The 25478-nt window shown below is 38.9% G+C and overlaps 1 protein-coding gene across 3 annotated transcripts in view; it reads right to left on the minus strand.

Moving 5' to 3' along the window:
* C28H16orf87 (chromosome 28 C16orf87 homolog) overlaps positions 1-25478 on the minus strand; it is an 85375-nt gene that overhangs the window by 32386 nt on the left and 27511 nt on the right. For all 3 annotated transcript variants that reach the window (XM_070500631.1, XM_070500632.1, XM_070500633.1), the window contains exon 2: positions 23400-23496. The gene's annotated coding sequence lies outside the window, so the exon portion shown is untranslated. The remainder of the gene's footprint in view (positions 1-23399; positions 23497-25478) is intronic.

The following is a 25478-nucleotide window of genomic DNA, read 5'->3' on the forward strand; positions in this document are numbered from 1 at the left end:
AAGTTGTTTTTCTCACATCTTATTCCATTGTGTTGTCAGTTTGTGGTTAAAATGACAAGATTATCTTTGTTTTGGGTGTTTTCCTTCCCTTTATCTGCTTTTCCCTTTAATTTTTTTCCTTCTTCTCCCCAAAGCCCCCCAGTACATAGTTGTGTATTTTTAGTTGTGGGTCCTTCTAGTTGTGGCATGTGGGAGACTGCCTCAGCATGGCCTGATGAGCAGTGCCATGTCCACACCTGGGATCTTATCCGGGGGAACCCTGGGCTGCCGAAGCAGAGAGTGCGAAATTACCCACTTGGCCATGGGGCCAGCCCCTCCTTCCCTTTATCTTTAATGCTTTTTTTATTTGCTAACCTCTTCTGATGTATAGGTACAATTTTCTGATTTTTGTCTACCTAACTCCTTACTCCATGCTTTGTAACCCCTTTCTCCCTTTTGTCTTTTTTCAGGTATGAGGGCCTTCTTGAGGATTTCTTGTATGTGTGTGTGTTGGGGGGTGGTCTCATGGCTACAAACTCCCTTAGCTTTTGTTTATCTGGTAAAGTTTTTATTTCTCCATTGTAGCTGAAGGATATTTTTGCTAGATAGAGTATTCTTGGCTGAAAGTTTTTGTCCTTCAGAGATTTGAATATGTCATTCCAGTCTCTCCTAGCCTGTAAGGCTCCTGCAGAGAAATCTGCTGAAAGCCTGATAGGGGTTCCTTTGTAGGTTATTTTCTTCTGCCTTGCTGCCATTAGTATTTTTTCTTTGTCATTGACTTTTGCCAGTTTCACTAGTACTGCCTTGCAGTAGGTCTTTTTACATTGACACATTTAGGAGATCTGATAGGCCCTTCCACATGGATTTCCATCTCATTCCTTAGGTTTGGGAAGGTCTCTGGAATTATTTCTTTAAACATGCTTTCTGCTCCACTCTCCTTCTCTTCTCCCTCTTGAATACCTATAACTCTTATGTTGCTTTTCCTAATGGAGTCAGCTATTTCTCAGAGACTTTCTTCCTTTCTTTCTAGTCTTAGTCCTCTCTCCTCCTCTGTCTGGAGCATTTCAACATGTCTGTCCTCAGTTATGGTGATTTGTTCCTCTATGGTGTCCACTCGCATGCTCAGGGAATCCATATTTTGTTTTCTCTTCCATTGTGTCTTTTGTCTCCAATATTCCTGATTGATTCTTTATAGTTTCATTCTCTTTTGTGAAGTAGCTCCTAAACTTGTTGAATTGTTTCTCTACATTCTCTTTTAACTTGTTGATTTTTTTGATAGCTATTTTGAATTCTCTGTCACTTAAATTACATATTTCTGTGTCTTCAGGACTGATTTCTGGGTACTTGTCATATTCTCTCTGTTCCGGAGATTTTTTTTTTTTTTTAAGTTTTTTTTTTTTTTTTAGATTGATTTTTTTTTTTTTAATTTTTTCCTTTTTCTCCCCAAAGCCCCCCAGTACATAGTTGTATATTCTTCGTTGTGGGTCCTTCTAGTTGTGGCATGTGGGATGCCGCCTCAGCGTGGTTTGATGAGCAGTGCCATGTCCGCGCCCAGGATTCGAACCAACGAAACACTGGGCCGCCTGCAGCGGAGTGCGCGAACCTAACCACTCGGCCACGGGGCCAGCCCCTCTGTTCCGGAGATTTGATATAATTTTTGATACTGCTAAAGCGCGTGGCTCTGTTTTTGCGCTTCCTGGTACTATTTGGTTGCAGTTATCACCTATTACCCCTGGGTGGGGGTCAAGAGCTGCCTATTCTGAGGCCCTCTGTGTTGTGCTGAGATCCCAGGCACTGGACTTGGTGCTGGGCCAGGGGTGGGGAGGGGCGCTTTCTCCTGCGTGCCCTCAGGGTTTTCTCACTCTGCCCTCGCTATGTGCTCTCCTGGGCTGTTGGCTTGATGAGTTCACCCCCACCTCGGTAGGGACTCTCCCCTGGGCTACAAGGGCCCTAGAGCATCTCCCATGTGCCCATGAACAAGCCTTCCCTCCCCCCTTCCTTCTCTCTTGGAAGCCTCCCACAGTCCCGGATCTGTCTTTTGGGGAGGGAGCAACCTTTTCTCTTACCCGTTCCACCTCCTCTGAGGGGGGCTCCACCTCTCTGCCCTCTGCCATATGGCTGAGTTATGTAGTTTTTTGTGTTGTGGGACTCTCAGACACCTTTTGTGTTGTGTGGATGTCCTCTGTTGGAATATGAATGTCTTTTTCATTGTATGGTGGAGGGGAGAGATTACTGGTAAAGCCCACCCCACCCTGATGCTGACCTCACTCCCCTGTGGGGTTTTTGAGATGGTTAATGTGGCAGACGCTGACAGTTGGCTGATGCAATCTCCATCCAGGTCCCACCCCCCTTTTTAGCCACCTCCTAACTAGGAGTGGTTATGTGGCGTTATCTCTGGCCAATAAGATATAAACCAAAGTCTGTTGAGTGAGATTTTTGGAAAAGTTCTGAGTTCCTGATAAAAATGAACAGATTTGTTTAAAAAAACTCTCATTGTCCTTTGCTTTCCACAGTTTTTCTTACACTCTGGAGCATGAACATGAGGCCCTGAAGGTACAGCAGCCATCTTATGACAATGAGACAAAGAGGTGCTGTAATAGTTATCTATTGTTACATAACAAATGACCCTAAGACTTAGTGGCTTAAAACAACACTTATTATCCCTGCTTCTGTGGGTCAGAAATCCTGGTGTGGTTCTGCAATTTCATCTGCATCCTCCACGAGAGAGAGATCCACTTCTAAGTTCACTCATTTGATTGTTGGCAGGGCCCAGTCCCTCATCACTTGGGCTCTTCATAGAGCTGCCTTGCAACATGGCAACCAACTTCCCCTAGATAATGACTGATCTGAAAAAGAATGAGAGAGAACATGCACGACAGAAGCCATTCTTTTTTTCTTTTGGAAGAACTACTGTGTTAATTGGTTCAAATATACATTGTTAAATCTAGGTAATGGATGTCTGATATTGCTCTATTTTCTGTGTGTTTGGAAAGTTTGTGCGTTTTTTTTATTTTATTGAGGTCATAATGGTTTATTACTGTGAGATTTCAGGTGTACATTATTATTTGTCAGTATTCTGTATGGACTGCATCATGCTCACCACCAACAGTCTAATTTGTATCCATCACCATATATAAGCAGCCATGTTGTTTTATAACTTAATTGCAGCAATGGCATCCCATCAGCTCTGCTGCATTCTGTTTGAAGCACATCATGAAGGCCAGCCCACACTCAATGAGAGGGGATTACACAAGGGCAAGAGGAGCCAGAGGCGAGGATCACTGGGAGCCATTTTAGAGGCTGTCTGCCCCAGGTGACATGCACAGAATTATGATCAGCCACTAAGAATAATGAACAGAAAGTGAGAAAGTGACTGGGTCCCTGACACCATTATTGAGTAGCTGCCTCAGCTTTGGCCTGCCTCCTTAGATTCCTTATAATGTGAAAGGAAAAAAATTGCTCCAAGTAAGATTCAGCTCAAAGCCCACCAGAATAGATAAAACTAAAAAGACTAATAACATCAAATCTTAGTGAGAGGGGGATAAAATGGTGTAATAACTTTAGAAAAAGGTCTAGGAAAACTAAGTATAAAATAATCTATGGCCCAGTATTTCCTATCTTAGGTATGTATCCAAGAGAAATAAAAAACATGTCCACAAAATGACATGTGCAAGAATATTCATAACAGCTTTATTCATAATAGGCCCAAACTGGGGGGCAAAAAAAACCCCTACAGATGTCTCTCAAACAGGTAATTAGACAAACAACACATTGTGGTATATTCATTTAAGGGAGTACTAATCAGCTTTTAAAAGGAAGAAATTATGGATAAATGCAACAAAGTGGATGAATTTGAAAAACATTATGCTTAGTAAAAGAAGTCTTACATAAAAGAGCACATACTGTACAATTCCATTTAAATGCAGTTCTTGAACAGGGATAAAATGAAAATGGGTATGAGGGAACTTTCTGGGCTGATGGTAATAGTCTGTATCTTTTTTTTTTTTTAAGATTTTATTTTTTCTTTTACTCCCCAAAGCCCCCCAGTACACAGTTGTATATTCTTCGTTGTGGGTCTTTCTAGTTGTGGCATGTGGGACGCTGTCTCAGCATGGTTTGATGAGCAGTGCCCTGTCCGCGCCCAGGATTCGAACCAACGAAACACTGGGCCGCCTGCAGCGGAGCATACGAACTTAACCACTCAGCCATGGGGCCCGCCTGGATAGCCTGTATCTTAAGAGGAGTTTGTGTTACACAAGTATTTGCATTTGCCAAAATATACTGAAGAGTATACTCAAGATTTGGGCATTTTATTGAATTTAAATTTTATCTCAACAAGCACCTTAAGCAAACAGCAAACTCTAGGTAAGAATATGTATGCTCAGCTATCTAGGGTGAAATGTGCTAATGGCTGCAACTTACACTGAAATGCATCAAAAAAAAAAAAAAGATGGCTACATAGGTAGAGAAGTGATAAAACAAGTATAGTAATATGTCAATGGTACAGTCTAGGTGGTTGGCATACAGGTGTTCCCTGTAAAATTCAAGTATTTTGTATGTTTGAAAATTTTCCTAAGTTTTAGGAAACAGAACCTATTTATTTAAGCCACTGTTCACTAAGTTTTCAATTATTTGTTGTCAAACACATTCCTTACTTACACGGATACCAAAACAAAGGTTTTCTACAAAGTGGATGAAACTGGCCCTAACACTTACTCATTCATTTAATGAACATTTACTCATTCCTACTTCATGCTGGACCTTGTGCTTTTGATAGGGGTACGATCTTATGAGCAAAACAAAGTCTCTGCTGTGAATCTTATAATCTAACAGAGAAGACTGAGAAACACATTCTATCACACAAATAAATATATAACCACTGTGATCACAATTATGAAGGAACCATACTGGGGCTCTAAGACCATTAGCAAGGTGGCCTGACCCATGGTGGGCTGGGACAATCAGGCAAGACTTCCTGGAGGAAATATGCATGATGGGTAGAGTTAATGAGGTGAAGAGGAGTAGCAAATATTCAGACAGAAAGAACAGCATGGGCAAATTAGCTGAGGTTAAAGGAAGTGAACAGAGGCTATTGTGGCTGAAACACAAATAGAAAGAGCAAGAGAGAATCCAACACACTGAGGACTGGTACTAGAAGAATCCACTTTCCACTGGCTTTCGATGCTATTTCTACCTTTGCTCAGGATCCTTCAAGCGTTCTGTTACAGTGGCTGCAGGTGCTCTAGTCACACAATAAGCAATTAGCATAGGCAGCGCTTCTTTAACAACAGGTGTTATGTACTTAATAAACCAAAATGGCTATTCAAAGCCATTTTTTACTCCTTTTTTATAATTAGGGCCCAAGCTACTTCAGGGAGATGTGGTGGGGGGCCTCTATCTCCACTCTGTTTTTTTAATTTCTTTTAAAGATTTTATTTTTCATTTTTCTCCCAAAGCCCCCAGTACATAGTTGTATATTTTAGTTGTGGATCCTTCTAGTTGGCATGTGGGACACCGCCTCAGCATGGCTTGATGAGAGGTGCCATGTCCATGCCAGGATCCGAACTGGCGAAAACCCTGGGCTGCCAAAGCAGAGCATGCAAACTTAACCACTCGACCATGGGGCCGGCCCCTCCACTCTATTTTGACACTCAAACCAAAGTTTCTACCAAGGAGCCTTTTAAAGCTTTTCCTTCTTTTCTAGGGAAGGCAAATGAGGGCACTGAGATGGTTGGCAGGTCTTTGTGTGTATAAAACGTCTCATTTTTCTTGAAAATCCAATATAGCTCCTAAATTAAAGAGTTATAAATTTAAAGCTGTTGTTCCTACTTTCCAAGGCAATGGGAAGATGACCATCACAATGATGAAAATGTAGTCATTGTGTGTTGATTCTGTTCATAACATTTACATTCCATATTTCCAAAAAGGAGTAGTCTCTGATTAAACAAAAGAGAAAGAGATACAAATAACTGCCAAAGTAAAGACACAAGAGGGTGAGAAGCCTCATCTTTGTCCTTTTCCTCCTGCGTGGCCAATAACGTACTCAGTCAGAGAGCACTCACTGCAGAAAAGCCACAGGCTCAAAGCAACTCGAGAGGCCAGCCTTCCTTTATAGCTGGGTACCTCTGGACAGTCCAAGCCAGGTACCAGCCTTCGCTGAGCAGTGAACTCAGCGCAACGGGCCTGCACTGGGCACAGAGGCGTCCCACACCTTGCTGTGCCTCCTTTGCTTTTCCCTCTCACAGGATTAAATACTAATGTACTGGGCATCTACTCTGTGCCTGTGTTTTACAGTAATTGTCCCTCTTCCTCCCCAAACCCTGCAAAGTGGTATCATGAGCCCCATTTTACTGTTAAGTAAAGTAAGGGTCAGGGAGCCTATCGGTCAGAAATCTTTCTTCTGCCAAAATTAAAAACTCAATTCAAAATGGCTTAAGCAAAAAGGGCTCACATAAACACTGGCTCACATAACCAAAAGACACTAACAGTAGTACCAGTTACAGGCACAGCTGGATCCAGGTGCTCACAAGAACCATAGGGCCCATTTCTGTCTCTCAGGTGTACACCCCTTTTTGGAGGTGATAAGGGAAATCGCTAGGATAATTCCACATCCTCTATCTGCTCCTTTCCCTGTCTCATCACATTTCACTGCTTCTGTTTGGGTTTCCCCAAACCACTTACTTGGCTGGACAAGGATATCCACTGATTGTTTTAGACCAAAGTCTAGTATCCAGCTCTTGAAGTCTGACAAGAGGTCTGAGAATTGAGGGATGGCTGGATGGCCATAAAACAACTACCGTCCAGACAAAGTAACTATACAACATCACTTTCTTGCATATTGGCCAAGCCACTGCTCTCGCCTTCTGTGACCATTTAGCCTCACCCTTGTGCTGCCTTTGAAATAAAATCCTTCCTACACTCCTGGTCTTAGCCCTGTTACCCTATCAGTCTGAGCTAAATCAGAAGCTTCACTCTCTTAGGAGTAAGCAAGAGTCCTCAGAAACATTGAGTAGATTCCTTGACAAACCCAAGAATGGAACAGTAAAATGAGCAGGTGACTCCAGACCAGGGCATACAATCAAGGGAGTAAATTAGGACTGAAAGCATCCTATAAACTGCTCACCAAGCCTTATGTCATAGTGCTGGGCTGCTTATACCCAAAAGAAGGAATTTTATTTTTTAATTTGCAGTAAAGCATCCCATAGTTTTACTCCTTGGGCTCATGGTCAATGCTACTTTAGGGGATTTTCATTCCATCTCTCCCTCCCTCCCTTCTGTCTCTCTCTTCTTTCTCTCTCTCTTTTACTCTCTCTCTCTCTAGGTAACATCCATTCCAGGATGTTCTTCTTTCACTTCTTACCTCTTAGGATTCCTTTACTCTCCTCTCCTTCATGGAATAGACATAGCAGGTTGTCAACAAGGAGAGAGGCAGGAAGAGGACCATCCCAATATTTTTACCCCAACTGAATTCCTGGATGCCACAAAGAGTAACTGCAATCTAGCTACGAAATCATAAAAAGGCCATTAATTATGGTTTCTGATCAGTCACCTGTACTTTTTAAAAACATAGAAGCAGATTGGAAAACATACGAAAGAAGGGACTGGCTCTATGTGATGGGGTAAGTATTGTCATCCAAAAGCACCACTGACCCACGTCTACTGTATGCTTAGCTTTTGATGTTACGTGCTTTCATATCTTTATTCAAAAAATACTTTCTGGGGCCAGCCCTATGGCCTAGTAGTTAAGTTCAGTGCACTCCACTTCAGCGACCTGTGTTTGGTTCCCGGGCACAGACCTACGCCACTCATTGGTTACCAAGCTGTGGCGGTGACCCACATACAATAAAGAGGAAGATGGGCACAGATATTAGCTCAGGGTGAACCTTCCTCGAGCAAAAGGAGGAAGACTGGCTACAGACATTAGCGTGAGGCAAATCTTCCTCAGAAAAAAAAATGAAAAACATATTTTCTGAGAGTCTGAGACCTTTGATGAGGCTGCTCATCTGCTTGGAATGCTCTTGACCCAGATCTTCGCATGACTGACTCCTAAGCATCTCTCACACACACATACACTTTGGGTTGCTCCACATTCCCCCAATGAAAAACCCCGAAACGCAGGAGCAGCTTGCAGTTTTCCTTAGGTGCCTCAGGTACCTTTTCAGTCTTCATGCTCTGATAGGGTCTGGGAAAGTATCAGGTTGAACCATATGAAACTGGCTTTTTGTAGGTCAAAATGAAAATGTTCTATTTTTGAGAAAAAGAAAAGCTTTATTCAACCAAAATATGCACTGTTAGCATTAACTGCTTTCCCAAAATGATAAATTTCCCCAAATATTAAATGACATATACCATATTTGTGAAATTCAGCATTGTTAAAATTTACTCAAGGGGCCAGCCCAGTGGCATAGCAGTTAAGTTTATGCACTCCGCTTTGGTGGCCTGGGGTTCGCAGGTTCAGATCCTGAGTGTGGACCTGCACACCGCTCATTGAGCCATGCTGTGGTGGCATCCCACATACAAAACACAGTAAGTCTGGCACAGATGTTAGCTCAGGGGCAAGCTTCCTCCAGCAAAAACAGGAGGATTGGCAACCAATGTTAGGTCAGGGCGAATCTTCCTCACCAAAAAAAGAAAAAAGAAAAAAACTTATTCAAATCCTCCAATTACTCCTTCTTAATGGGAGAACATTCTGTTTCTCAGAAAGAGTTCCAAATGATGAAAAGGTGGTAATCTGCTGAAAAAAGGTCAGGTGAGTATGATGGATGTAGCAAAATTTCTTAGCCCAATTCAGTTAACTTCCCTATGGTGGTTTGTTATTTCTGTGATTAAATGTTGTCATAAAAAAGCATAGGTCCATGTCAGCTAACCAATGCAGAAAGCTTTTAGATCAGTTTTTGATACATAATTTCATCTTCTTGACAATAAGATGCTACTGTTTGTTTTATCGGGGTTAAAAAGCTGTAATGAAATATCCTTTTTGCAGCCCATCATACAGCTACCAGAACCTTTTTTTTGTTGCAATGATGGTTTTAATATGTTTGGTAATTTCATCAACATCCAACCATTGTCCAGATCACTTTCAATTTCATTTTTTGTCAAAGCTTATGATTCTCTCCAAAATAGATCTCTGCTCTTGCAAATCTTAAGGGATGAGCATATCTCTAACCATCTCAGTTGATGATCATCCCTCAACTGGTGTGGTACCTACCCACCTGTCCCATTTTTTCACCTTTCCTATTGCAGCCAGGTGTCGAGAAATTGTTGTAGCAGAAACTCCTAAGTCAGCTGCAAGGCCTCGAATTGCTGTTTTGGGGTTAGCTTCCACCATGGCTCTCAACTGATCTTGATTTAAAACACATTTGGGTCTCCCTCGAGGCTCATTTTTCAGACTCAGCTCACCAGAACGAAATTTTTCAAACCACCACCGGACAGTCCTTTCACTAACAGAGCCTTCTCCAAAGACAGAATTGATGTTTCTACTTGCCATGGCTGCACTATGTCCTAATTTAAATTCATATAAAAAAAGTATTCGCAAATCTTTCAGAGATATGGTATCGTTCACTTCTGTGGAGAAAATAAATAATAAAAACTCAATCATCAAATAAAACGAAGAGCATAATATCATTAAGAATACTAAACAACCAAGCTGAAAACAGACCTGACATCAACTTTAGCAATCCTGGTCAAGTTAAAACTGTTCAAACACCAACTGCATGTGGGGGGTACATGTTTTTATCACCGTGCTCTGCTGTCATCAGTTTCTGACAGGTGGATGTTACTTTTAGGTCTTTTGCCTTTCCAATAGGAATAAAATTTCCAGTAATTTTATAAGCATCTACCAAGGAAGAAATACTTTTGAACTAAAATACGAGTTATGCTTTTAAATCCAGGAACTCAATACCTACCAATTTTTTCAGTATGATCAAATGAAGATCTCTGATAAATTTAACGTTGGAAAAAAATTCTCCCATAATGGGTTGATAAACACCTGTTTCTTATGTTCTCTGACAGAAGTATTTTTAGATCTTTCTCTTCTCTGTCTCATGTGCTCTAAGTGACTGCTACTTCATGACCTCTTTATGTTTTCTACATTCTTATTAACTAAAGAATTTATCTTCTTTTGCCTCTCTATTTTACTTCTCTTGCCTTCATACAAATTTTGGTGTAGATGAATAAAAATAATATACGTTAAGAGTGACGTCAGCATCGTGGCAGAGGGAATTCTCCCAGCATTCTCTCCTCTCCACCATACAATGAAAAACACATTCATGACTGGTGGGTGGAGCAAAATGGCGGGGTGAGCTGACCTGGGATTCTCTCTCCTCCAAAATACAACAAAAGATTGGAAGAACTGAATTTCAGACAATAAACATAATGCCAGCTCGTTAGAGACCTACTATACCAAGGAGGAGGAGATCATAAAGCTAGCTTTACACCTTCGGAGGCGCCGGAATGGCAGGAGAGAACATCGCTCCCTCCCCTAGAGTCTGCAATCGCTGCGGCGCGGGTCAGGAAGGAGCGGGGGAGGGGCCGCGCGACTGGGGGATCATACAGGACTCCAGCCGCTGATTCAGTGGAGACCCGCTGACGGAGGGGGGGGGGGGGAAGCTTCCGTCTGCGGGGACCCTATAAATAAAGGGCCTTGGGAGACCAGAGAACAGAACTGATCTGAACCCAGACCGGGGCGTGTAACAGCCCCTCCCCCCTACCAAAACCAGTGGGCGCAGCCATCTTGCCCCGAAGGCGGAGAGCTGACACGCCGCTCTCGACCCCCATCTAGTGGCCACAGGCTGTAACTGCAACTGAATTCTACCACCATGAGAAAAAACCGCTCCTCTACCATCCGGCAATTTATAAAAGCCCCAGACCAGAAGGAAAACAATAAAAACACAGAATTAAGTCCTGAGGACTTGGAATTAGGTAAACTAAGTGATAATGAATTCAGAGCAGCTATAATCAAAAAACTCAATGAGGTAGAGAGAAAGACAGAGAAACAAGCCGAGTTCTGGAGTTACTTCACAAAAGAGATTGAAATCGTAAAGAAGAATAGAACAGAATTACTTGAGATGAAAAACACAATGGACCAGATAAAACAGAATACGGATTCCCTGAATGCCCGTGTAGACAACCTAGAGGAGCAAATCAGCATAATCGAGGAGAGACAGGCTGAATGGCGCCAGACAGAGGAAGAAAGAGAACTAAGAATTAAAAAAAATGAGGAAAATCTCCGAGAGATAATGGATTCAATGAGGAGTAAGAACATAAGGATCATAGGAATTCCTGAGAATATGGAAAAGGAAAATGGAGCAGAAAGTGTGCTTAATGAAATTATTGAAGAGAATTTCCCAAATCTAGGGATCAACGGAGAAATGTGTGTAGAGGAGGGTTTTAGATCTCCTAGATTTGTCAATGTACAAAGACCCACCACACGGCACATAATAGTAAAGTTGGCAAATAGGAATGATAAGGAAAGAATACTCAGGGAAGTAAGAAAAAAAAAGAGAATAACCTATAAAGGAGCCCCTATCAGACTGTCAGCGGATTTCTCTACAGAAACCCTACAAGCTAGGAGAGAATGGAGTGATATATTCAAAGCTTTAAAGGATAAAAACCTTCAGCCAAGAATACTCTATCCAGCAAGAATTTCCTTCAGATATGAGGGAGAAATTAAATCTTTCCCAGACAAACAAAAGTTAAGGGAATTTGTAACTAAAAGCCCTCCATTACAAGAAATCCTCAAGAAGGCTCTCATACTTGAAAAAAGAAAAAAGGGAGAAAGGGGACACAATCCACAGACTAGGGAGACCGATGGATAGAACCAGAACAGGATAGCAAATATTCAACTATAGCATTAGGGTAAAAATAAGGAAACTACCAGAACAAGGACGATCTTAGCACTCTAACTACAAATTAATTAAGACGAGTTGGAATAAAAAATGAAAATAATTATTTAGGAGGGGAAGAGCAAAGGGTCTAAATCAGTATTGGTCAAGTAAGAGACCACCAGAGAATATACTATATTATACACGAGATTCTAAATACAAACTTCAAGGTAGACACTAAAATAAAGTACAGAACAGAGTCACAAATCATAGATAAGGAAAAATCTAAGAAACCCAGCATAAGAAACTGCAGTATTAAATGGGTAGTCTAAAGCACACAGGTAAAGAAACACAGGAAAACAAGATAATAAGCAACAGATTGACAGCATTAAGTCCACATGCATCAATAATCACTCTCAATGTGAATGGATTGAACTCTCCAATAAAAAGACACAGAGTGGCAAAATGGATTAAAGAACAAGATCCAACAATTTGTTGCCTCCAGGAAACACACTTCAGCCCCAAGGACAAACACAGACTCAGGGTGAAGGGGTGGAGGACAATACTTCAAGCAAATAGCAAGGAAAAAAAGGCAGGTGTTGCAATTCTCATATCAGACCAAGTGGATTTCAAAATAAGACAGGTAAAGAGAGACACAGAGGGACAATATATAATGATCAAAGGGACACTTCATCAAGAAGAAATAACGCTTATAAATATCTATGCACCCAACACAGGAGCACCAAGATTCATAAAGCAACTATTAACAGACCTAAAGGAAGATGTTAAAAACAACACAATAATAGTAGGGGACATCAACACCCCACTCACATCAATGGACAGATCATCCAGACAGAAAAGCAACAAGGAAATAGTGGAGCTGAATGAAAAACTAAAACAATTGGACTTAATAGACATATATAGATCATTCCACCCTGAAGGAGCTGGATACACATTCTTCTCAAGTGCACATGGAACATTCTCTAGGATAGACCATATGTTGGGAAACAAGACAAGCCTCTACAAATTTAAAAAAATTGAAATAATAACAAGCATCTTCTCAGATCATAGTGCTATAAGGCTAGAAATTAATTACAAGAAAAAAGCTGAGAAAGGCACAAAGATGTGGAGACTAAACAACACACTACTGAACAAGCAATGGATCATTGAAGAAATTAAAGAAGAAATTAAAAAATACCTGGAAACAAATGAAAATGATAGCATGCCATACCAACTCATATGGGATACAGCAAAAGCTGTATTAAGAGGAAAATTCATCGCAATACAGGCACATGTTAACAAACAAGAAAAATCCCAAATAAGCAACCTTAAAGCACACCTAACTGAACTAGAGAAAAAAGAACAAATGAAGCCCAAAGTCAGCAGAAGGAGAGAAATAATAAAAATCAGAGCAGAAATAAATGCTATTGAAACGAAAAAGGCAGTAGAAAGGATCAATGAGACAAAGAGCTGGTTTTTTGAGAAGATAAATAAAATTGACAAACCACTAGCCAGACTTACAAAGAAAAAAAGGGAGAAAGCTCAAATAAACAAAATCAGAAACGAGCGAGGAGAAATAACAACAGACTCTGCAGAAATACAACTGATTATAAGAGAATACTACAAAAAACTATATTCCAACAGAATGGATAACCTAGAGGAAATGGATAAATTCCTGGACTCCTACAATCTCCCAAAGCTCACTCAAGAAGAGGCAGACAATTTGAACAGACCAATCACAAGGAAAGAGATTGAAACAGCAATCAAAAACATCCCAAAGAATAAAACCCCAGGACCAGATGGCTTTCCTGGGGAATTCTACCAAACTTTCAGAGAGGATTTAATACCTATCCTTTTCAAGCTATTCCAAAAAATTAGGGAAGATGGAACACTTCACTTCCTAACACATTCTATGAGGCCAACATCATGCTGATACCAAAACCTGACAAGGACACCATGAAAAAAGAGAACTACAGGCCAATATCACTGATGAACATAGATGCAAAAATTCTAAACAAAATTTTGGCAACCAGAACTCAGCAATTCATCCACAGAATCATACATCAGGATCAGGTGGGATTCATACCAGGGACACAGGGATGGTTCAACATCCACAAATCAATCAACGTGATACACCACATCAACAAACTGAGGAATAAAAACCACATGATCATCTCAATAGATGCAGAGAAGGCATTTGACAAGATCCAACAACCATTTATGATAAAAACTCTGAACAAGATGGGCATAGAAGGAGACTACCTCAACATAATAAAGGCCATATATGACAAACCCATCGCCAACATCATACTCAATGGGCAAAAACTGAACCCCATCCCCCTGAAAACAGGAACAAGACAAGGATGCCCTCTATCACCACTCTTATTTAACATAGTACTGGAGGTCCTGGCCAGAGCAATCAGGCAAGAAAAAGGAATAAAAGGAATCCAAATAGGGAGGGAGGAAGTGAAACTCTCGCTGTTTGCAGACGACGTGATCTTATATATAGAAAACCCCAAAGAATCCATTGGAAAACTGTTAGAAGTAATCAACAACTACAGCAAAGTTGCAGGGTATAAAATCAATTTGCATAAATCAGTAGCATTTCTATACTCCAGTAATGAACCAACAGAAAAAGAACTCAAGAATGCAATACCATTCACAATCGCAACAAAAAGAATAAAATACCTTGGGGTAAATTTAACTAAGGAAGTGAAGGACCTATATAATGAAAATTACAAGGCCTTTCTGAGAGAATTGGATGACGACATAAGGAGATGGAAAGAAATTCCATGTACATGGATTGGAAGAATAAACATAGTTAAAATGTCCATTCTACCTAAAGCAATCTCCAGATTCAACGCCATCCCAATCAGAGTCCCAATGACATTCTTTACAGAATTAGAACAAAGAATCCTAAAATTCATATGGGGCAACAAAAGACCCCGAATTGCTAAAGCAATCCTGAGAAAAAACAAGAAAACGGGAGGCATCACAATCCCTGACTTCAAAACATACTACAAAGCTACAGTAATCAAAACAGCATGGTACTGGTACAAAAACAGGTGATCAGATCAATGGAACAAAATTGAAAGCCCAGAAATAAAACCACACATCTATGGACAGCTTATCTTTGACAAAGGAACTGAGGGCATACAATGCAGAAAAGAAAGACTTTTCAACAAATGGTGCTGGGAAAACTGGAAAGCCACATGTAAAAGAATGAAAATTGACCATTCTTTTTCACCATTCACCAAAATAAACTCAAAATGGATTAAAGACCTAAAGGTGAGACCTGAAACCATAAGGCTTCTGGAAGAAAACGTAGGCAGTACACTCTTTGACATCAGTATTAAAAGGATCTTTTCGGACACCATGCCTTCTCAGAGAAGGGAAACAATAGAAAGAATAAACAAATGGGACTTCATCAGATTAAAGAGCTTCTTCAAGGCAAATGAAAACAGGATTGAAACAAAAAAACAACCCACTAACTGGGAAAAAATATTTGCAAGTCATATATCTGACAAAGGCTTAATATCCTTAATATATAAAGAACTCTCGCAACTCAACCACAAAACATCAAACAACCCAATCAAAAAATGGGCTGGAGACATGAACAGACATTTCTCCAAAGAAGATATACTGATGGCCAATAGGCACATGAAAAGATGCTCATCATCGCTGATCATCAGGGAAATGCAAATCAAAACTACACTAAGATATCACCTTACACCCATTAGAATGACAAAAATATCTAAAACTAATAGCAACAAATGTTGGAGAGGTTGTGGAGAAAAAGGAACCCTCATACACCGCTGGTGGGAATGCAAACTGGTGCAGCCACTATGGAAAACAGTATGGAGATTCCTCAAAAAACTAAAAATAGAACTACCATACGGTCCAGCCATCCCACTACTGGGTATTTATCCAAAGAGCCTGAAGTCAGCAATCCCAAAAGTCCTGTGCACCCCAATGTTTATTGCAGCACTGTTTACAATAGCCAAGACGTGGAAGCAACCTAAGTGCCCAGCAACAGACGAATGGATAAAGAAGACGTGGTACATATATACAATGGAATACTACTCAGCTGCAAAACAGAACAAAATCATTCCATTTGCAATAACATGGATGGACCTTGAGAGAATTATGTTAAGTGAAATAAGCCAGCAAGAGAAAGATAATCTGTGTATGACTCCACTCATATGAGGAATTTAAAACTATGGACCAAGAACAGTTTAGTGGATACCAGGGGAAAGGTGGGGTGGGGGGTGGGCACAAAGGGTGAAGTGGTGCACCTACAACATGATTGACAAACATTAATGTACAATTGAAATTTCACAAGATTGTAACCTATCAATAACTCAATAAAAAGAAAAACTAAAAAAAAAAAAAAAAAAGACATTCATACTCCAACAGAGGACATCCACACAACACAAAGGACGTCTGAGAGACCCATGCAGCCATATGACGGAGGGCAGAGAGGTGGAGCGCCCTCAGAGGAGGTAGAACGGGGTAAGAGAAAAGGTCGCTCCCTCCCCAAAAGACAAATCTGGGACTGTGGGAGGTTTCCAAGAGGGAAGTAAGAGGGGAGGGAAGGCTCCTTCGTGCGCACATCAAAGATGCCCTAGGGCCCTTGCAGCCCAGGGGAGAGTAGGAAGAGGGAAGATTTCTTTTTCAGCAGCTTTAATGCCAGCCCCTTATTAGCATATACTACTCCACAGCAACTTTTTCTGCCTTTTTCCTCCCCTCTGCTTCCAAGATGGTAAAGTGGAAAAGGAAAAGGTTTCTATTTATTTTTTCCCTCACTTAAATTCTAAATTAAGCTATTTCAAATAAGTCAATAATTAATCTTCTATTACAAAAGCAGAAAAAAATCCGACCTAAACCATATTATACTGTCATCAAAATTTTATATTGTAACTATAAGATAAATATTAGGAAAGTGAGTAGCTTCATTTTACTCCCTAGTATACTGAAAGCAATTACCCCGTTGTTCCTAAACGGAAAACAAATAGGGGAGAGAGGTTTCAGATCAATATGCTAAAGTACATCATTCATTCCATGATAAAAATAGATCATTTTCCAAATGGCTACCCATTTGTCCTGCACTATTATCAAAAGTTCCATCTTTACCCACGGCTAACATCATGTTCAATGATGAACACCTGAAAACTTTTCCCCGACGATCAGGAACAAGGATGCCCACTTTCACCACTGCTACTCAACATTGTACTGGAAGTTCTAGCCAGAGCTTTAGACAAGAAAAAGAAATAAAAGGCATCCAAATTGTAAAGGAAGAGGGAAAACTATTTCTATTCATAGATGACATGATTCTATGAATAATAATAATCCCAAAGAATCTACAAGAAAACTACTAGAGCTAATAAACAAGTTCAGTGAAGTTATAGGGGACAAGAGCAAAAATCAGTTTTGTTTCTACATACCAGCAATGAATAATCTGAACAGAAAATTAAGAAAGCCATTCTAGTGATAATAGCATCAAAAACAATACATACTTAGGAATAACTCTAACCAAGAAGGTAAAAGTCTTGTATGCTGAAAATATTGCTGAAAGAAATTGAAGATTTAAATAAATGAAAAGACAACTGTGTTCATGCATAGAAGACTTAACATTGTTAAGATGTCAATATTACCCAACGTATCTATAGATTCAACACAATCCCTATCAAAATTCCAACATGAGTTTTCAAAGAAATGGAAAAGCAGATGCTCATTTTCATATGGAATTGCAAGGGGCCCTGAATAACCAAAATAATCTTGAAAAAGAAGAATAAAGTTGGAGGACTCGCACTTCCCAACTTTGAAATTAACTACAAAGCTGGAGTAATTAAAACAATATGGTACAGGCATAAGGACAAACATAAAGACCAATGAAACAGAAAGCCCAGAAATGAACCCTCATACATATGGTCAACTGATTTTCAACACGGGTGTCAACATCATTCAATAGGAAATAGTTTTTCAACAATGGTACTGGGAAAACTGTATATCCACATGCCAAAGAATGAAGTTAAAACCTAACCCACACCATAGACAAAAATTAACTCAAAATGGATCAGAAACCTAAAGGTTAAAAACTAAAAGTATAGGGGCCGCCCCGTGGCTGAGTGGTTAAGTTCGCGTGCTCCGCTGCAGGCGGCCCAGTGTTTCGTCGGTTCGAATCCTGGGCGCGGACATGGCACTGCTCGAGTCACGCTGAGGGGGGGTTCCCACATGCCACAACTAGAAGGATCCACAACTAAGAATATACAAGTATGTACCAGCGGGCTTTGGGGAGAAAAAGAAAAAAAATAAACTCTTAAAAAACAAAAAAACTAAAAGTATAAAATTCTTAGAGAAAAACATGGGGGAAAATCTTCATATTGGATTTGGCAACAATTTAATGGGTATGACACCAAAAGTGCAGAACAACAAAAGTAAAAATAGGTAAACTGGACTACATCAAAATTTAACATTTCTGTGCAAAAGATACAATCAACAGGGGCCGGCCCCCTGGTGCATAGGTTAGGTTTGTGCATTCGGCTTCAGTGGCCCGGGGTTCACTGGTTCGGATCCCGGGTGCGGACATGGCAGCGCTTGGCAAAAAGCCATGCTGTGGCAGGCATCCCACAATAAAGTAGAAGAAGATAGGCATGGATGTTAGCTCAGGGCCAGTCTTCCTCAGCAAAAAGAGGAGGATTGGCAGTAGATGTTAGCTCAGGCTAGTCTTCCTCAAAAGAAAAAAAAAGATACAATCAACACAGTGAAAAGGCAACCTAGAGAATGAAAGAAAATATGCGCAAATCATATATCTGATAAGGAGTTAATATCCAGAATATATAAAGAACCCCTACAACTCAACAACAAAAACAAGAAATAACCTGATTAAAAAATGGGCAAAGGACTTGAATAAACATTTCTCTAACAAAAATATACATGTGGCCAACAAGCATATGAAAACGTGCCCAACATCACTAATCATTAGGGAAACTCAAATCAAAACCACAATGAGGTATCGCCTCACACCCTTTAGGATGGCTACTAAGAACAACAAGACCACAGGAAATAACAAGTGTTGCCAAAGATACAGAGAAATTAGAACGCTTGGGCACTGTTGGTGGGAAGGTAAAACAGCACAGCCGCTACGGAAAACAGTATGGTAGTTCCTCAAAATATTGAAAATAGAATTACCAGATGACCTGGTAATTCCACTTCTGAGAATATATCCACAAGAACTGAAAGCAGAGTCTCGAAGAGAGATGTTGGTACACTCATGTCCACAGAAGCGTCATTCACAACAGCCAAAAGGGAGAAGCAGTTCGAGTATCTATCAATCAATTAATGGATAAACAAAATGTGGTAAATACCTAAAATGGAATATTATGCAGCCTTAAAAAGGAAATTCTGACACAGGCTACAACATGGATGAACCTTGAAGACATTATGCTAAGTGAAATAAACCAATCACAAAAAGGCAAATACTGTATGGTTCCATTTATATAAGGTACCTAGACTAGTCATATTCATAGATCCAGGGGCCATTATTAAGTTAAATAAGGGTTACTTGAACACAAGCACTGCAGATAACTAAGACAGCTACTAAGTGACTGAGTATGGGTGGGTAGCACATACAGTGTGGATATGCTGGACAAAGGGATGATTCATCTCCCAGGTGGGATGGAGTGGAATGGCGTGAGACTTCATCACGCTACTCAGAACAGTGCACAACTTAAAACTTATGAACTGTTTATCTATGGAATTTTCCATTTAATATTTTCAGACTGCAATTCACTGCGGGTAACTGAAATCACGGAAAGCAAAACCTCAGATAAGGAGGGACTACTATATATCCAAAGCACTGAAACCAGGGATTCAAACAGATACTTGTACACTAATGTTCACGGCAACATTATTCACAATCACCAAAGTTAATCACCACAGGTAATACAATCCAAGTGTCCATCAACAGATGAATGGATAAGCAAAATGTGGTACATACATAAAATGGAAATTAATCAGCCATAAAAAGGATACAGACAGAAAGGAGAATAGAGATTGCACAGGGCTGGGGGACAGAGGGAGGGGAAGGGAAAGATTGTTCAATGGGTACAGAGTTTATGTGGGGATGGTGAAAAAGTTTTAGGTATAAAATAGTACCGATGGGGACACAGCATTGTGAGTGTATTTCATGCCACTGAATTGTACACTTACAAATGGTTAAAATGATAAATATTATGTTAAGTATACTCTACAACAATAAAAAAAAAAAGAAAAAAGGTCCATCTTTACCCCGGTGATTTGAAATATACCTTTTCATATACAAACTTTCCATATGAATTTGGGTCTAATTTTGCACTTTTTATTTTCTTCCACTGGTCTATTTGTCTATGTCAATGCCACAATGTTTTAATTATAGAGGCTTTATAGTATATCCACAGGGTTGTGAATCTAATTTTAAACATTTTTGCCCCTCTCAAAGAAATTACCCATTAACACTTATTCCCCATTCTCCTCCTATCCCTTTCCCAGCTCTAAATCATCAGTCTATTTTCTGTCTATAAAAGTGCCTATTTGGACATTTCCTATAACTGGAATCATACGGTGTGTGATCTTTTATGACTGGCTTCTTTCACCTAACACATTTTCAAGAGTCATTCATGTTGTAGCATATATCAGTACTTCCTTTCTTTTTATCAATATTCCTTTATATGGATATACCACTTTTGTTTGTCATCAGTTTATGGACATCAGGACTGGTTCCACTTTTTTAGCTATTATGAATAATGCTGCTAATAACATTCACGCACAAGTCTGTGTGTCAACTTATGTTTTCAATTCTCTTGGGTATATATCTACGAGTGGAATTGCTGGGTCGTATTGTGACTCTATATTTAACCATTTGAGGAACTGGCAGATTACTTTCAAAGTGGCTGCAGCATTTTACATTCCTATCAGCAGCATATGAGGGTTTCAATTTTTCCACTTCTTCACCAATACTTATTTTCTGTCTTTCTTATTATTGCCATCTTAGTAGGTATGAAGTACTATCTTGTAATGTTGATTTGCATTTCTCTAATGACTGATAATATTGAACATCTTTTCATGTACTTATTGACCATTTGTATATCTTTGCACAAATTCTACTCAAATCCTTTGCCCATTTTTTAAAATTGAATTATTTTTCTTTTTATTATTGAGGTTTAAGAGTGCTTTATATATTCTGGATACAAGTCCCTTAGCAGATATGTGATTTGCAAATAGTTTTCCCCATTCTGTGAGTTGTCTTTACACTTTCTTGATATCATGTGCAGCAAAAAAAGTTTTAAATTTTGATACAGTCCAATTTATTTTTTCTTTTGTCATCTGTACTTTTTTTTTTTAAGATTGGCACCTGAGCTAACATCCATTACCAATCTTTTTTTTTCTCCTTTTTCTCCCCAAAGTACCCCACTACATAGTTGTATATTCTAGTTGTAGGCACTTCTGGCTCTGCTCTATGGGATGCTGCCTCAGCATGGCTTAATGAGTGGTATTAGATCCACGCCCAGGATCCGAACGGGCGAAGCCAAAGCAGAACACACAAACTTAACCACTCGGCCACGAGGCCAGCCCCCTCACTTGTACTTTTGGTGTCATATTTCAGAAAATACTGCCTAACCCGAGGTCACAAAGGTTTACTGCTACGTTTTCCTCTAAAAGTTTTATAGTTTTAATAGCTCTTACATTTAGGTTTATGATCCTTTTTGAATTAATTTTTGTGTAAGGTGTGAGATAGGGGCCCAACTTCATTTTTTGCACACAGATAGCCAGCATGTGTCCCAACACCATTTTTTGAAAAGATTACTCTTTCCCATTTAATTTCCTTTGGACCCTTACTTAAAGTCAATTGACAATTTTCCTAGCTATTTTGCATGTTTGTTTTTCCATATGAACTTTAAAATCAGTTTGTGTAACGATAAAACAACTTGCAAGGATTTTTATAGGATTGCATTGATTTTATAAATTAGGGACAACTGACATCTTTACGATGTTGAGTCAAACTATTCAAGAACAAGCGATGTTTTACCATTTGTTTACATCTTCTTTAAGGTCTTTCAGGAATGTTTTAAATTTTCCTTGAATAGGTTTTGCACCTTTCTTATTAAATTTATTCTTAAGTATTTAATCTTGTATGTTGCTATTATAAATGGGCTTTTCTCTAACGCTATGTTCTGTTTACATTTTGTAGGTTAATTCTAAATCCTCCTCCTTCACTTAACTCTTTCTGTTTTAGTTAGTTTTGTTACTGATTCTCTGGGGTCCAGGCATACTCTGATCCACAGACACACACCATTTTGCTTCTTTGTTACCCGTTCTTAAGCCTCTTATTGATTTTTCTTATCTAACTGACTTAGCTAATTTACCTCTAACACAATACTGAACAGTAGTGGAAACAGTGGGTATGCTTGCCTTGTTCCTGATCTTAATGGAAAAACCTGTAGTGTCTCCCCATTTAAATAAGGTACTAGCTTTAACACTAGGACACTTTATCAAGTTCAAAAGTATTCCTCAATTCCTATTTTCTTGATTGCCTTTATCATGAATGGGTAATGAATTTTGCCAAAGGGTTTCTCAGCATCTAGAGAGAGAACTTCATAATTTTTTCCTTATATTTATTAACATGATATATATTATTAACAGATTTCCTTATATTGTACCAACCTTGCATTCCTAGAATAAGTTCAGCCTTGCAACTTTCATCTTTGCTTTCCCCTCTACCTAGAATTCGATTTCCCTAGTTTTCGTATGTCTAGCCCCTTTATCTATTCAGATCTTAGCTAAAATTACCTCCTCAGAGATACATTCCCCGACCACTCCATCAAAAGCAGCCTTCCAGTCAACCTCTAGGACAGCACCCTATTTTAATTTCCTGCTCAGTACTTATTACTAGCTGATATTTTTCCTATATATTCCATACATATATTCCTGTGTATGTATCTTCCTGCACTATGACAGCACTAAAGCTGTCTTGGTAGCAGATTTATTGCTGTATACCCTAGATGTACAATACCTGGCATATGTTAGGCACTCAATAAATGTTTGTAATAAATCTGCTCCCATTTTGGGTTCACTACTGTTAGAATGTCTGATCTTATCATAGGAAAAAATAGTAGTAACAAAACCCCACCTTTTATGAATACACTTACTGAATAAATCTAGATTTGTCAACTAAAGAGAAAACTACAAACCCAAGCAAAATTAAAATCAGCAATGTTTTAGATAGTCTAAATCAGTGAATTGAACAAAGTAACTGGTACTTTAAAAGATTATATTAATACTAAATCAAGGTTCCCTTTCTTCCAGTTAACATTTTCAAATCAAAATTTCTTAAAATTTGTTACAAAGTTATCGTAAAGGAGTTAACATTTAAGTTGGATAAAGAACAAATCAATGTCAAAAACTGACATATTGTATCTAATAAAAGCCAAAGATGCACTTCAACAGATTTTAATATTATAACTTCACCAGCAAAAGCATTTCTTAACACATAAACATTAATTTTAAATTTATATGATACAAACTATAAAAGATGGAAAGGTGGTAAACTCTCACAATTACCTGTAAAAGGTGATGATTTCTCTGAGTGTTTTATTTTTAGAAGTTTCCTATTAATAAATACATAACCACAGGGACAAGATTTACATGCAACAGGAACCTAGAGAAGACAAAAAGGAAAATATATATTACTATTTTACTATTTATTAAACTTTTCAAGTGTTTATGTGATCTCGTCAACCCACACAATAAGTTACTCGAAGGCAGAAATCACATATATATTTAAACTCCACCTCCTCATAAAAATTATTTGAGATAGGAATCATATCCTTCCCATTCTCCCAGTCCTTTACAGTTCCATGCATACAATACATGGTTAATAACGCTAACATGAGGGCCAGGGGAAGAGGTGAAGCACAGAAATTATTTCCTAAAATGTAGATATGGCAGGAATGGTAGGTATGTTTAACTTTTTAAGAAAACTACCAAACTATTTTCCAAAGTGGCTGTACCATTTTACAATCACACCAGCACTGTATGAGAATTCCAGTTCCTCCACATCCTCACCAACACTTGGTATGTTGTGTCATTTTAATTTTAGCCATTCTAATAGGGCAGTGGGATCTCACTGTGGTAATATGCATATCCCTAATGACTAATGATGTTGAGCATCTTTTCATGTGCTTAATTGCCATCTATATGTGTACTTTGGTAAAATGTCTATTCAAATTTTTGCCCATTTTTAAATTGTGTTGTTTTCTTATTGAGCTTTGAGAGTCCTTTAAAAATTTTTGATACAAGTCCTTTATCAGATATATGCTTTGCAAAGATTTTAATCTCAGTTTGTATCTTCTTTCCATTCTCTTAACGATGACTTTCAGAGTAGAAATTTTCATTTTGATGCAGTCCAATTTATCATTTTTTTCTTTTACGGGTCATACTTTTGGTGTTGTAATTTGCCTAACTTAAGTTCACAAAGATTCTTTGACAAGCATTTAAGTTCACAAACATTTGCCTAACTTAAGTTCACAAAGATTTTTTACTATTTTCTAGACGTTTCATAGTTTTAAGTTTTTCATTTAGTCTATGATCCACCTTGAAATATTATTTGTATATGGCACAAGGCAAGATTCAAAGTTCATTTTTAAAGACAGTTATCATTCAAAGTATCTTCTCCAACCATAACAGGATAAAGTTAAAAATCAACAACAGATAGAAAATTCATAAATTTGTATAAAATAAACAACATACTCTTAAATAACCAATGGATCAAAAAAGAAATCACAAGGAAAATTAGAAAATACTTAGAGATGAATGAAAATGAAAATATACCATACCAAAACTCATGAGACACAGTGAAAGCAATGCTAAGGGGAAAATTTATAGCTGTAAACACATTAAAAAAAAGAAGAAACATCTCAAATCAATAACTTTACAACTTAAGAAACTAGAAAAAGAAGAATAAACTAAACCCAAAGCTAAGAAAAATAAGGAAATAATAATGATTAGAACAGAGATAAACAAAATAGAGAACAGAAAAACAATAAAGAAAATCAATGAAATCAAAGTTGGTTTCTTCAAAAAGATGAACAAAATTGGCAAACCTTTAGCTAGATTGACTAAAAAAAGAGAGGAGACTTAAATTACTAAGTCAGAAATGAAAGTGGGGGGTATTACTACTAATTCTACAGACATAAAAAGGATTATGAGAGGGCCGGCCCCATGGCCAAGTGGTTAAGTTTGCGCGCCCTGCTGTGGCGGCCCAGGGTTTCGCTGGTTCGGATCCTGGGCATGGACATGGCACTGCTCGTCAGGCCACATTGAGGCAGCGTCCCACATGCCACAACTAGAGGCAGTCCCAACTAGAATATACAACTATATACTGGGGGGATTTGGGGGAGATAAAGCAGGGGGGAAAAAAAGGATTATAAGAGAGTACTGTGAACAACTGTATACCAACAAATTGGATAACCTAGATGAAATGGACAAATTCCCAGAAGCAGAAAACCTACCAAGACTGAATCATGAACAAATAGACAATATAAGAGACTACAACTAGTAAGGAAACTGAATCAGGAATCAAAAATCTCCCAACAAAGAAAAACCCTGGACCTGATGGCTTCCTAGTGAGTTCTACTAAAC

The sequence above is a fragment of the Equus asinus genome, chromosome 28 (assembly GCF_041296235.1).
Source record: "Equus asinus isolate D_3611 breed Donkey chromosome 28, EquAss-T2T_v2, whole genome shotgun sequence".
Taxonomy (NCBI): Eukaryota; Metazoa; Chordata; class Mammalia; order Perissodactyla; family Equidae; genus Equus; species Equus asinus.